Genomic DNA, 12923 nt, shown 5'->3' on the forward strand with positions numbered 1-12923 from the left:
GTACCGTGCGACGACGGTTTCAGAGATTTTAGTCAGATCGACTGACAAAATTTTACTTTCAAAGTCACTGAAAGTATTTCTTATTCCTCTCCTTAGTCTCATATTCGCTTCGTTTATCTTTTGTTTACCAGCTAACTTTCGACTGGAATCAGTTTTCTAGCACAGATATTAAATCACGGTTGGTCTTCCCCACCCTTTAAGACCTTGTTCGGAACGTACTTGTCTAAGATACATTGAACGACTCTTTTGAATATTTTCACTTGTGCTCCACATCTTCGCCTCCGGCACTGAATATTTGATATTGCAATTGTATTTTGTCATTCTTGCTAGGTAAAAATAATTTACTACCTTTCCTTACATTCTTTATGATGCCCACAGTCATAGGTGCTAAATGATAATTTTTATTACTTTCCAAATAACAATTATTTTTCATATTTTGGATTTATTTTAAAGTTCGGTTATCCAGTTATAATAACACTTGAAGTCACTGACATTAAAATTGTTAATTTTTAATTTTAAAATTAACTTCATAGAAAATTATCGATATGTAACGCAGCTGTTATGTAAAAGATTCTTTGTAGTTAGTTGGAAGTTGTTGCTTGGATTTGGCTAGAAGTTGCTGCACAGTGTATGTCATGTCATATTCTGACATTCAGGCATTTCTGAATCTTGATACTGTTCTCTATCAAAAAATATGAGAATTAAAAGTTCAGTGTGAAAGATAAAGTGCCTGTAACGAGTTACGTCACATACATACTTTAAACAAAAACCTAAATATCCACCTGCGAGGAAAAATTTCATACTTCTAGATACAGAGCCAACAAATAAATCGAATGAATACAACAAGTTAAGTAAAAGCCTAATAAATTTTTATAGCCGCCACAATTTTATGAGTAATTGTACCTGTATTCGTATTTGCTCTCAGTGGCAAAACACATTACCAAACATAAGCAAACAAGTAGTTTGCGAGGTTTGTGATAAAATTATATTTTGATTAGTTATGGATTATATTAAAATTATATTTTGACAATTTAATAGATGAGAGTATAAAGGTCTGAACATGCACACCATCGGTGTTAGAGTTGCAATTATCTGTGGTAGATGGTACGGACGCAAGAGTGTGTTAGTGTTGTTCGTGTGTCTCTAGTTACCAGGCCTGGCAGAATACGTAAAGGGCTTGAACAGCGTCGGATGATGAGTGACCATAGTGAAGGACATGCAGTTGGCGCGAACTTGTATGAGACATCGTTATCAGCAATCGACATAGTCTGAAAAAATGCATCGTTGAGGACTCCATCGATGTGGCTGGTCGAATCGCACAATACCCAGGTTTATGGGGCATTCTAATGTGACAGTGGCTTGCTGTTTGATTGCATGGTAACGTGAGAGAAAATATACTCGTCGCCAAGGTATTGGTAACCACGTCTGAACACAACGAGAGAAAATCGCCATATTGTGAACCGAGCACATCGTAACTGCTTCACATCTGCGCCTGCCATCCGAGAACAAATAATAAACTCCTTGCTACATTCCGTGTGATCCTGGATCTTTGGTCGATTACTAGCAGCAGCTGGACTACCACCCCCTGCGTAGGCTTGTGACCGAGCAAGCTGGGATATTTTTAACAAGTTTGTTTTTTTGTGGCCATCCTCCGCAGCAAGCATATAAATACTTGTTTTGCAAATCAAACTGCCTTTTCCTGCTGCTATTTATTTTATTTTATCCATACCCGTTTCGCCTTCTACTGTTTTAAGGCATCATCAGTGGGATGACTTGCTGATCTGCGTTTCCTCATATCTGGTCTGGAGGTCGCACTACCCCTTTTATCACTGTTCTATATTCACCTCTTCGTGTTTTCGCCATATCCACACATTGTTCAGCATGATTCTCACTCTTTTTTGTGATGGACTATCGTTCTTCTGTCACCCGATACAACTATTTCGTCGTACATTTCTTTTCACAGCGTAAATATTGCGACTTGGAAACACGTAATGGAGTTTTGTTATTTGGGGAGCAAAATAACTGGTGTTGGTCGAAGCAGAGAGGATATAAAATGTAGGCTGGCTATGGCTAGGAAAGCTTTTCTGAGGAAGAGAAATTTTTTAATATCGAGTATAAATTTGTGTGTCAGGAAATATTTTCCTGAAAGTATTTGTATGGAGTTTAGCCATGTATGGAAGTGCAACATGGACGATAAACAGTTTAGACAAGAAAATAATAGAAGCCTTCGAAATCTGGTGCTACAGAAGAGTGCTGAAGATTAGATGGGTAATCACCTAACTAAAAAGGAGGTACTGAATAGAATTGGGAGAAGAGGAATTTGTGGCATAGATCGACTAGAAGACGAAATCGGTTGGTAGAACACGTTCTGAGGTTTCAAGAGATCACCTATTTAGTACTGGAGGGAAGCGTGGAGGGTAAAAATCGTAGAGGGAGACCAAGAGACGAATACGCTAAGCAGATTCAGAAGGATGTAGGTTGCAGTAGTTATTCGGAGATAAAGAGGCTTGTATAGAATAGAGTAGCATGAAGAGCTGCATCAAACCAGTCTCTGGACCGAAGACCACAACAACAACGAAATACCCTTAAACTAGTTTTTTGCAGTTTTCAAAATGACTAAGATGTCAGATATGGAAAACGGAAGGAAGAGAATTTGCAGCGAACACTTGATGCTCTGAGAAATGGTGATCTCGGTTTGAATGCTGTTGGAAAGCTGTATTTTGTTCCCAAAGCAACTCTCAAACGGCTGTGGACGATAAAAAAGTAATCGGCAGCGCTAGTGACTTGGCTTCTGAAGCGGAGCAAGAGATACGTCAACTAGTGTCGCAGTTAAAAAGTGCATGTTTGGCATCACATCTAAGGACTTAACGAATGACAGAATTCAAAGTAGCCGAAAGAAACAATATACCGCTCAGATTCAGCTGTGAGAAAAAGGTGGGCGGCAAGAAGTGGTACTACAGTTTTATGAAGAGGTATAAAGAATTCTCGTTGAGAGCACAAGAGGCCGGCCACACCCATGGTTCGTGCCACTGGTTTCGACAAAGAGAGATTTGCAGAGTTTTTTGACCTTCTCACAAAGACAGTCGGTGAGAACATGTTGGAACCATCTGCAGTTTTTAATGCCGGTGGAACTGGGCTTCCCACCGCATAGAAAAAGACAAGGAAAGTAATTGCTAAGAAGGAGAGGCAAGTTGGATCCATCTCGAGTGGAGAGCATAGTGTTACAACTATTGTTTGACGCGTCAGTGCTGCTGGACAATACGCACCACCGATTCTAATCTTCAAGCGTGCTCGTGGTAAAGATGATCTGAAACATGGAGCACCTACTGGGACAGTCTTCGCTTTGTATTCAGATAGCGGATACACAAGTACAGAATTATTTGTGAAATATCTGGCACATTTTATTGCTCATGTAAAACGTTCGAAGTAGTATAAGATTTTTCTTCTCCTCGATGGTCATACACCCCATACAAAAAACCCGGATGCACTGCATCTGGCTCGAGAGAATGGAGTGATATTGCTGTGTCTTCCCAGTCACACCGGGCATAGACTGTAGCTTTTAGATGTGTGTTACTACGATCCTTTAAGCAGTTACTACGCAGACGAAATGGAAAAATGGCTACGAGCCCATCCAGGACGTGTAATGACCCATTCCAAGTTCCAGCGACTTTTGGGAAAGCATATGGGAGGGCAGCAAGTATAGAGACGCAATGGATTTGCTCGTTCTGGAGTGTGGTCGGTGGATAGAGATGTCTTTAAGGATCATTACTTTTCTGCCTATAATGCAGTTCATTCTGATCCATCCAATGAAGAGTTGCCAGTAGTGACAAAGGCAACACCATTATCACCAACAGCGACGGAAGGGGCCTTAGGTTCAATATCTTGCTTAGAAATTTCAACAAGACCGCCAGCAGCCGCCAAGGACATCGAAAAAAATACTGCCGGACCCAGTCATTTGGCTGTTCCTTTAGCAAACATTTCTCCTGTTCCCTAATCATCCTTTTAGTTTCTTAATTATACTTTGTGATCATATTCAAATCCACCCAGTCGTTGTATACTGAAATAAGAGATGTTTAATTACGAAATTTCGGATATACGTCTCATGGTCCATTCACGGAACTGAACAGCCCCGATGATGGAAACGGTTGGCCATGAATGGACCTTTACCGATGGTGTTAAAGGTATTTCTGGAATAACCGTTATACACTGCAATGTAGGTTACCGAAAGAATTCTGACATTCAGTTTCACTTCTTTCAGATTTGTTTCAAAGTTTATTTTTTCAATTTTAATTCTATTGGAAGCCATAGACATTAAAATTGGTAGTCACAAACTTTTAAAATCACTCCAAACGAAAGAATGTCGACAAGTAACTGATTTGTTACACAAAAAATTTCTTTGATAAATATAGGAGCTTTGTTTTCTTTAGTTGGTTGTGAGGTGGATGGCGTATTTTGGCTTATAGGCAGCATGACCCAGGCTTTGATTTTCGTTTAAGAATCTGCGTACTTAAAATGCATTAATCTGTTAACGGCGTGTGTTGTTGTTGGCGACGTGGTTTTTGGCGTTTACTGTCATGTTGAACAGATCTGATTCATGATTTCATACTTGGAAGATAATTGAAATGATTCAGTATGATGCAAATAGCGAGTGTAATATACTTATGTAAATCTCTTTTTGAAGAGAAAGTGTAATTTTTGATCTGTGGAACCATTGTTACTGAGTATACCGAAAAACTTCTGAATCTGAATACAATGAGGAAATATGAAAACTACTGTATGTGAAACGAAGGAAATAAATCAACAGTTGAATGCATCTTAAGCACACAGGTTCTTATCCGAAAATCAAAGCCTGGGTCATGCTACCTAGAAGGCACATTTTCTTCTGGACGCCACAAAAAACAGATGAGTAGTAATTTTTTTTTACTGTGCAGCCTTCTTTCCCACAATTTTGGCTGCATTACTCTAGCGTTGTCATTGCTAAAAAGTGCATTTGACTTAAACAATAATTAATTTCTCAAGTCTGTACATTGCATTATTTTATGTATTAAGAGAGGAGAGTGTCGTTGCAGGGTGCACAGATTGTTACTTTGTCCTACTCCGCCCGTCCCCCAAATAGAACTTACTGTCGCCCCACTAATAGCTTGCCACAGACGTCTAGCATTTTAATAATAATAATAATAACAGCGGAATGTATAGAACAGCTTAATGTAACAATAATAATAATTTGTTTGCGTCAGTGTTTAGTACATTGTGTTAGCATACCTCCCCAATAAATTGCAGACCAAAAAAATACATAATTTGAAAAGCGTACGACCAATAATCTGAGAAGCATATGTGTTACGGAATTGATTGAAGAGCTTAATTAACAGGAAACTCTCAGAACTTTCATAATATCATAATTTACACGATATAAAATAGAAGGGTTTGGTCAGCATTACCAGTTTTTCAGTTACTGCAAAGACTGTGAACATAGATCAGCAGACATTAAAAAAAAAAAATCCTTTCATTGCCCTTTTCACCCCCTTAGTTTTGGAATTTCGAAAAATCCTTCTTAAGCGACGTGTACAGTATAAGATCCACACCTTCTCCAAGTTTCAGATTTCCACCCTTAGCGATATGGACTGGGCGGTCAGTCAGTCAGTCAGTCAGTTCCTTTTATACGATGGCTGAGCCCAAACGAAGTAGCAAATCCCCGTAGAAAGACCTACGCTCATTAACAAAAGATAATGTTATGCATCTGGTGGGACAGCGAAGGTGTGGTCTACTACGAATTGCTTCCTCGATGTGTAACCATCACTACTAACTTTTATTGTCAACAACTGAGACGTCTTGCAGACGCAGTCCAAGAACGACGACCAAGAAGATTGCCTGAAGTGATGGTACTTCACGATAACGCCCACTCGCATTCTGTTAGATTGAGTAAAAACACTGTACAGGAGGTGAGTTGGGAAGTCATTGTGCACCCAACTAATTCTCCTGATCTTGTGCCCTCAGATTTTCATCTTTCCCGCTCTCTATCGATTAATCTCCAAGGAGTTTTGTTTCCGGATGAAAATGCTCTCCGAACACGGTTCGACGACTTTTTTCTCAAAAGCACGTGATTTATACAGTCGCGGAATCGTAAAGGTGCTACAGCTTTGGCAGATTGATGTAAATAGTGAAGGAGAATACATTATTGATGACTAAACTCTCTGTTACGTTTACCTGTTGTGTTTATTAAGCTTATGAAAAACACCAAGAACTTATGGACGAACCTAATGCATCGTGACACAAAATAAAAACACCTGCAGCCGTCCTAGTGATTTTAATTTATTTTGTCGCTACCAGTTTCAACGCTTCATTGCGTCATCTTCAGGCTGTCTTTGATGCGGTACAGGTTGATATGATCCCCATGCATAACCCATCAGTTGCCAGTGTTACTGGATACGCAGATAATGCTGGCAACTGATGGGTTACGTATGGGGATTCTCATAAGACACTGTGTGGTGTCCCAGACGAGGGTTGCGGTTTTGTGAGCGTACGCCAGTTCAGTATGTAGGGACAGCGTATTAAATGACGCAGTCAGTAACTAACTGGGAGGCGTGGTTTGATAAAATGATGGACTTTGCCATTTTTAATTGAAGCCAATAATTAACTTTGTTTCCACTGAAACCTGAAGTGCGTGGTTTTGACCTGTTGACCTCCAACTATTTCCTATTTCGTGGTGGAAACTATCAGCATCTGTTGTTACGAGCCAGCTGCAGGTGCTCTGTGAACTCTTACCGATTTGCATTTTCCAGCTCTGTGTAGCACCTCGGAATCTTTCTGCATGTAAAAATGAAATGAAGTGATCGTATGGCTTCATTGGCCGGGGTTGTTCGGCGACTTGCACATCTTTGTGAAGAACATGAGACGAAATGATTAAGACAACGCAAACATCCCGTCCTTGCGCGAAGAAAATCTGCGTTCCTCCCGGGAATCTCTAGCATATCGCTAGAGCTTTTGTTTTTTCGTGGCTGCTATTGAAACTTCGCCGACATCATGGTAGCTCTGAGGTTGGACGAAAGCAGCGTTTCGCGCCACTAATTCAAAAGGGCGTTTAAACAAAACTTTTCAGTACACCAACTTTAAACTTGACTTATCTTGTTGTACAGCATGTACCAAGACAACAAAAACAAAGTTTTTTGGATGCCAATATCATCTCTGTGCTCTGTCAAGAATTGTTCTCTTTGTCCTCGAACTCCGTCGGTTGATGGAAAGTTAAAGTTTGAAAGAAGAAGCGAAGCAGTTGATTAACGCAGTGAAAAAAATGTCCTTGAGAGAAGAAAGCAAAGATTACAAACAATTTAGTAAGAGTTTTACAAGGAACTAAGCAGGATTAGAGGTCAACGGCGTCGAGGGCATAGATTTTTTAATTTTATTTCATTACGAAACTCTGCTTCTTCCGTTGACTGTCCCCTTCAGTGGTTTTGTTTGTCATCCATTTGAGACAGTATACAAATATGTTTCCTTGGACAGCAGTGCACATTTGTTTTTAGGGTTCTGTGCGTCAGTCCGTAAAAATGAAACCCTTACAGGATCACTTCGTTGTCCCTCTGTCTGTCTGTCTGTCAGATTGTTAAAAACCTTTTTAATAGGAACAAATAGATGTGTTAAGTTGAAATTCATGTCGCATGCTAGGATCAATGCAACGAAAAGCTACTGCCATTTAGGTCACATATTTTACTACTCGCAAACTCACACCAAAACCTGTAGCGTACATCCTGTTGACCTAGAATCATGAGAGTTGGCAAGATGGAAGGTTTTATGGTACAACTAAACGAAAAAAATCCGAAAATTGTGAGTTTGTAATTATATCACACGAAAAATATTTTTTGTCATTGTTGTACCTGTCTCTGTTTGTTCCTCCGTCTGTAAAGACCCTATTTTCCAAGGAAAGGTGGACGTATCAAGTTGTAATATATGTCACATACTAAGGTCTATACGCCCTTGGCAGCATAATAAATGTAAGCGTTTAAGTCAAATCAGGCAAAAAATACGGCTATTTATGTTGTAGATTGAGATGCATACTCTCTCACTAAAACCTATAGTGTACTTCCCATTGGCCTAGAATCCTGAAATTCGACAAGAATCAATGTTTTAAGGTTCTACTAAAGGAAAAAAAATCTGAAAATTGTTAGCTTGTAACTATAATTCACAAAAAATATTTCTTTTGCCATTTATTATCCGACGTCAATCCCGAAATTAAAACTATCAGTACTTCTGCATTCAGGCTGACTGGATCGCATTGGCAGACTAGTCTGCGTATGTTGTTTCGTGTACAACTCCAAGTTCTGTACCTACGTGCAGTAATCGCTTTTGGATATTTGATCATGAATAAATTCGAAAAGGTATCATATGAGCAACAAAATCATTCCTTCCCAGATGTCTGACTTTTACCATTGTGACCCAGGCAGCCTGAATGCAGATCTACTGATAATTATAATAATAGTCGCCCTCCTCCTACATCACTTTGTCACATTTATATTACTGAAATTAGAACATTCTCGAAAATCCTGGAATCCGTGGGACCGATACATTGTCAGTATCGAGAACAGGCGAAAATGATCAAGATTCCCGATTTCCGGAGTGGAAATTTGGGGTACGTTCCCAAGGGACCAAACTGCTGAAGTCATCGGACCCTTACACACTGCATAATCTAACTTAAACTAACTTATGGTAGGGGCAACACACACCACACACATTCATGTCCGAGGGAGGACTCGAATCTCCGTCAGGGGGAGCCGCGCGAACCGTGGCAAGGCGCCCCGGACCTCTCGGTTTTCCAGAGTGCATGAACTGTCTATATACCAGTACATAATCAAGTTCTACGTAACTGTCATTGTGCCAGTCCTACTCGCACATGGCCAGTCTTTTAAGTGTACTCTCCTTCCTGCCAATATAGGATGTTCAAATGGTTCAAATGGCTCTGAGCACGATGGGACTTAACTTCTGAGGCCATCAGTCCCCAAGAACTTAGAACTACTTAAACCTAACTAACCTAAGGACATCACACACATCCATGGTCGAGGCAGGATTCGAACCTGCGACCGTAGCGGTCGTGCGGTTCCAGACTGTAGTACCTAGAACCACTCGGTCACCCCGGACCGGTCAATACAGGATGTCCCAGGATTAATGGTGAATATTCAGGTATATGAAAGGCAAAAAATATCTTCTGACATGGGCTCTAAAATTCATACCTAAAGAGGTATGAGCACTTCTTCTTCGATACTGTGAAACAGATCTCTTCTGCTGCAGCCTCTTTGTTTTCCTTATTTTAGGAGATGGTAGTATGAACCATACGGGACAAAAAGTCCAGTAAATAATGACTGTAACGCGCACGCTTTAAGACCCATGAGCACTTGCCCATCTTCGTTGCGGTGAAAACATTTCTGCTATTGGACAAGTGCTCATGGCTTTGATGGTGTGTACTTTAGGACCCATATTCACTGGACATTATTTTATTGTTTCTATCCATACTATCTCCTCCAAAAATATGGAAATCAAAGAGCTGTCAGTAGAGGAGATTTTTTTTCACAGTATTTAAGATGAAGAAGTGTTCATAGCTCTTCAAGTACACAATTTAGAACCCCTTTTTACTAGGCTATTTTGCTTCGAATGGGCATCCCTGCCATATACCTAAATATTGACAATTCCCCTGGAGAAGTCCTTCATATCTCATCTCTAGGGCATACACTACTATATCGACGTAGCAAGCACGGAGCGTCTGTGAGTTATATCTCGATATACAATAGCGCTTCTCTGAAAGCTATTTCATACTTCAGATGATCTCATGGGCGTTGAATGGTTTACATGTCTTCAGTCGTTACAAACATTCTGTTTGTACGGAGTCTAATCTGCTAGAGGCAGACACTTGTAACAGTCATGGAAAACCATTCTGTCGGAAAAGAGGTTAAAGAACATCATGCAAGCCTTTGCTCAGCACGGCCTACGCCTGATTGCACGTAGCTGAGTGACGTCCAACGGGCCAAGTGGCTGTCGAACCAACTGTTATCCACGAGATAATTTCCGGGTTTCTGGGTCAATGCGTTTGCTCGAGTGAGTACGCACGTCTGCATAACAACATGAAACATTAACCTTTGTAGCAAGTCCCAGTTTGAAGGACAGAACTTCCCTGGCTTCTATTGTATGGTGCTCGAGTTCTGCACTTGCGTAGAAGCTTTCTCATTGGTTCGCTTACGTCTTAGGTACTTCCCTCCTATCCGCAGGACTATCAGCTGTTACTTATTGGCCGCGCGGGATTAGCCGAACGGTCTGGGGCGGCTGGTCCCGGCGGAGGCTCGAGTCCTCCATTGGGTATGGATGTGCGTGTTTGTCCTTAGGATAGTTTAGGTTAAGTAGTGAGTATGCATAGGGACTGATGACCTTAGCAGTTAAGTCCCATAAAGTTTCACACACATTTGAACATTTTTTGTTACTTATTTGGAAAGTCAGTTTCCTTACAGCTGCATTTTTTTTATTTTCATGCTAATCTCATATACACACAATCGATTTCAAGACAGTACAGTCTCATCATCAGGTGTCTGTTAGGCGTTCTTCATGAATCAAATGACCGTAAGTACCTTAACTGTCGTTACATCAAGGGACGCATCTATAATGCGTCTGCCACACACTGTTCGATAATTCGTGTGCAGCACACTGCACGCCAGTGGTTGCCGACCTGGGGGCAAAATGAATGTTTTTCAGGGATATAAACAAAGGGTCCAATTGTGTCTTAGTCACGAACCTATTTTTAAAATATGACTAATATTTTGATAAATATTGTAAGACTCTAATATTGGTCACGTAAGACCAGTTAATAGAGTGCCTCCGTGTATTTTTCGAATCATTGTTTCCATTTTCCGCAAAATATTTGGACGGCCGTCAGCCAACTTCTTCATACTTCAAACAATATTATTAAAATGCGTGACACAATGCGTTAGAGGTTACAACTAGTAAACAAATGTATGAACAACATTTTGTTCACCTACACCACCCTACGCACGTACTTTGCCCTTTGTGCCGTGTATCTATGACAATGAAAGTGAGACACGTACCAAATGCTATACATTTCATACAAATTTCGATTCATTACTCGCTTTGAAACTTGATTAATGAACTGACACTGAGAGCACAACACAACAGTAACAACACGATATCTGCCATACTGCTGTACACTGTGTTATTAATTATTATTTATTGTTATCAGTGGCAGTAGCAAAGAAAAAAGCATTAACACCATGAAGTATTTTAATTTCTGTCGGTTCAGAAGTAAGGGGTCCAGCAATCAAGTGATTTACACTACATACAGCGCACACATTTTAACTCGCTGGGTTTTAAATGGGGCTGCAGTGTACGAGTGAAGGAACAGCCGCTAGGGACTTAAGTGATGCAGAGTAAGTATGTTTTGTGACAAGTGTTCACAATTACTGTGAACAGGTTGATTTCTCCTCTTAGGAGGTGTAGGTAGTGCTCACAGTGTACCGATAATTGCTTCATCATACATTCTAACACACTCACTACTCGAACACAGCACATGGAAGAGAAACGCTGCCTTCAAGATTTGCATATGTGAAAGTGAATTTTTGACTATATAACAATGAAGACAAACGCAAGGAATTGAATAGATTTGGAACGTGCCCTATGACGGGCGCTGACGCAGAACAAACTAAATATAAAAAGGTTGTTAGAAATAAGCAGTAACCATTTGACTCATAAGTTCTTGGTTCAGTAAAATACATACAGAAAATAAAAATTATTTATCTTGAATCGTTTTACAAATGAAAGCGTTCAAAGAAGATTCCCATATCGTTCTAAAATTTAGTTGGCAGCTAATATTGGTGTTGGGTGGAGGTAGGGGAGGAAGGGGGGGTACTAGCTATTATTGTATTCTGGGTTTAATGGTTTTGGAAAAGTTGGGAACCACTGCTCTACTCTGTGCTTTGACTTCATTAGAACAAAAAGAATCTTAGCTCATTAAAAGCCTCTACTTGGTTCTGCTGGCAGGCACTGTCAGCACTCGTATCTTAATATGACAAACGAGCAGGAAAATTCCACGATAAGTCCTCTCGATTCTCCGTGCAATGGAAACATTCCAGAATTTGATACTATGCTCTGATTCGGGAAGTGCCTCAGGGAAGTGTGTTGCGACCCTTGCTGTTCATGTTGTATTGTTAATTTCCTGGCAGACAATACTGTTTGTAACTTCAGACTTTTTGTACATGATTCAGATTCTAATGAAATAGTCTCTCAAACACGCGTAACTAGTCAGTCAGATTTCAAAGTGGTGCGGATACCGGCGACTTGTTTGAAATGTTCAGGAATATAAAACTATGCACTTCACAAAGTGCATGACTACAGTATCAGTGAGGCACAACTAGAATCAGTCAGTTCACAAGAATGCCTTGCTGTTTGTAGGGATGTCAAATGAAACGATCACACTGGCCCAGTCATGGATGAAACAGGTTTGTGGACCTCAGTACCTATGGTAAGATACTGGGAAAATGCATTCTACGAAGGAGACCAGTTACTAAACACTTGCGCGACCAATTCTAGAATATTGCACAACTATGTTGCACCTATAGCCAACGGCCTTGCCGCAGTGGTAACACCGGTTCCAGTCAGATCATCGAAGTTAAGCACTGTCGGGCTGGGCTAGTACTTGGATGGGTGACCATCCGGTCTGCCGAGCGCTGTTGGCAAGCGGGGTGCACTCAGCACTTGTGAGGCAAACTGAGGAGCTACTTGACTGAGAAGTAGTGGCTCCGGTCTCGTAAACTGACGTAAGGCCGGGAGAGCGGTGTGCTGACCACATGCCCTTTCATGTCCGCACCCAGTGGCGCCTGTATCTGAGGACGACAAGGCGGCCGGTCGGTACCGTTGAGCCTTCCAAGGCCTGTTCGGGC

General features: G+C 40.8%; 1 pseudogene; it reads left to right on the plus strand.

Moving 5' to 3' along the window:
* The first annotated feature begins 12601 nt into the window (after window positions 1-12601).
* LOC126103826 (5S ribosomal RNA) lies at window positions 12602-12719 on the plus strand (annotated as a pseudogene).
* The last annotated feature ends 204 nt before the right edge of the window (window positions 12720-12923 follow it).

The sequence above is a fragment of the Schistocerca cancellata genome, chromosome 1 (genome assembly GCF_023864275.1).
Source record: "Schistocerca cancellata isolate TAMUIC-IGC-003103 chromosome 1, iqSchCanc2.1, whole genome shotgun sequence".
NCBI lineage: Eukaryota > Metazoa > Arthropoda > Insecta > Orthoptera > Acrididae > Schistocerca > Schistocerca cancellata.